The following is a 2,685-nucleotide window of genomic DNA, read 5'->3' as shown; positions in this document are numbered from 1 at the left end:
AGTACCCTTTATCTAGTGTAAGTTAGGATTAGTCTTCAAGAATTCTAAATGATGTTGGACTCATATGGTAGGGCCCCACACAATTTTGATGTCTACAAATGTCGAGTCTCTGTCTCATGAAGAAACTGATTCCTTTTTGAATAGCCTTTCTGGGCACATAGTTCACTTAACTCATTTAATGGTTGGAGTTTATTGTTTGAGGTGTAATCAACGATTCAAGGAAAGGTCTTAAAGGATCGCACCAACAGAGGACCCAACAACATCTCCAAGCACATTTCAGATTCCCATCCGAACGTGGACACATGATCCAATTTCTCAAAAATCCTCAATAGTACAACATCTCTGTCTTTGCAAATTTCGTGAGGCATGAAGAACGGTGCTTGTGTATGATAGCCTTAAGTGCAGATTGAGCATATTATTCTTTGTTTTCAGAAGCTTACCTCAAATCATTAATTAGTCATGGAGTCAGTTTGAATATTTGAAATAGATATGTGTTGAACCAACATAATCTACAACTGTATCTCCTTGAATTCCTAGCGTTGATACTATTGTGGAATATGATCTTTGAGTAAGAGTTTCAACAAGCAATGAAGGATAATAGAACTTATGAGTAGAAAGGTTTCAAAGTACCAGACATGAACTAGCTTCTCACAATCAACAAAATCAATGTACAACCCAATCCAATTCATAAATGGTAAAGTCGCTACTTCCCTACACGAGCTGAGGTAGGCACCTATTTGTTCCTCAACCACATTAACTACTTCTTACTATTTCTAATCGTTTGACTTAGCCTACTATACATTTTTATCGAAGGCAAAGGGAACTTTGAGTCGAAGAACTTGGAAATTACCATCAAGAATGATTCACGTTAGAAGATCAAATGGTTCATTATGCATAAACTTCATATTTTCTGAGTGCATCCAAAGTTTGAAAGTGTAACATTGGAAATGAATTTATTTTCATAATATTCAGTAAACCCTCGTGATGACTTTCATAATTCTTAATTAGTTGTATACTGACATCACATTTGAGAAAAGAGTCTCCAAGTTTTCCAAGTGATTCAGAATGAAACTTCTGGAGGCATTTCATTGTTTTCATTCCTTCAAAATCTTATTAGTTGGGATACAAAGTTTTAGTTTGGAATGATTTGGAAGCATTCTTTTCAAGTTTATTCAGCATGAATGCTTCCCCAATAAAGTCTAAAGGTTCAAGCACGACAAATAGTTATTGGCAAAATATTCTTGACCTCGAGAATCTAATTAATTCAAAGGTATATACATATAGCAGTGAATCTTTTCGTCGATGTTTTGGGATTCGTGTATACCTAGAATTCATAAGATTCTTGAGGTGAACGATAACTATCTACCGTGCTAGAACCTGTAGACCTTATAGGTAAAGCAGCCATGCCGAATAAACTTTAAAAGAATGCTTTTGAATCACCACAAAGTAAAACTTTGTATCCCAACCGCTAAGATAATGGAAGTAATGACAACAAAGAAATGTCTCCAGAATTTTCATTTTGAATCACTTGAGAATCTTGGCAAATCTTTTCTCAGATATACTATTAGTATACAATCGTTTAAGACTATCATCAGGGTCTTCTGAACATCAAGAAAAATAAAATCATTTTTAATGTTGCATTGTTCAAGCTTTGATGTGCTCGTAAAATTCTGAGATTTATCCCTAATGAACCATTATATCTCAAAGTGTGAACAATTCGTACTGAAAATCCTAAAGTTTACAACTTGACAAAAATTACTTGATGCCTTCAGTAGAAATGTGTTGTAGGGTAAAGTATAGGAGATTAGAAACAAGATAGTAGCTGATGTGGTTGAGGCACTAACAGGTGCCTACCTCAGCTCGGACGGGCAACGTAGCAGCTTTATCATTTAAGAAATGGAACAGGATGGACATTGATTTTATTTATGCACCTATCTTAAGGCACTTCATCGTGAATGCTAATAATCTAGTCAATGTACGGTACTTAGAAATCACTGCTACACTACAGGTTTCACGACCCTTCGCTGCTTGTTAAAAACAATAATTCACGGATCTTACGTTCTACATGAGATTCCACGATGCTATTAGCGCTTGAAATTTCTTGGAGATGTAATGCTAGATTATGTTGTTACAGCATATCTCTATTTCAAATATTCTAGGCTTGTTACAACACTAATTACTTATTTTTGGTCTACTTTTGTAAATAATGAATGATATACTCAATCTGCAATTAAGTGTAGCCTGCATGAGCACATTCTTCATGCTTCGCCAGATCTGCAAAGGAGATATGTTATACAGTTGAGAATTTTGAGAAATTGGATATTGTGTCTACGTTTGGATGGGAGAGTGCAAGTACTTCCTAATTGAGGTTGGGGATGTTGAAGGCCCTTTATTGGTGCGATCTTTGTTTATTCTAGCTTTGAAAAAGATACTAAATACATTTTTAAACATAAGGCCTCTTCTTGTGTGTACATCTCCAAGCTTTGGGGAGATAAATACTACATAGAAGGTAAGAGATGACCCCAAATGCTCTTGATCTATCTTTATTCTCGTCTTATAAATTAATTTCTATAAAAGATTTATCAAACTACGGAATGAATGATTTGATCAATGAATATTCATTTTTTTCTTCAATTTCTAACGAATTTTACTAATTAATAAACTCCGATCGAACTAATCAAACCC

General features: G+C 34.7%; 1 pseudogene; it reads left to right on the top strand.

Moving 5' to 3' along the window:
- The first annotated feature begins 1,425 nt into the window (after positions 1–1,425).
- Positions 1,426–2,363, top strand: LOC109119438 (endoribonuclease Dicer homolog 2-like; annotated as a pseudogene).
- The last annotated feature ends 322 nt before the right edge of the window (positions 2,364–2,685 follow it).

This window comes from Solanum lycopersicum, chromosome 1 (genome assembly GCF_036512215.1).
Source record: "Solanum lycopersicum chromosome 1, SLM_r2.1".
NCBI lineage: Eukaryota > Viridiplantae > Streptophyta > Magnoliopsida > Solanales > Solanaceae > Solanum > Solanum lycopersicum.
This window is presented reverse-complemented; position numbering and strand designations above follow the sequence as displayed.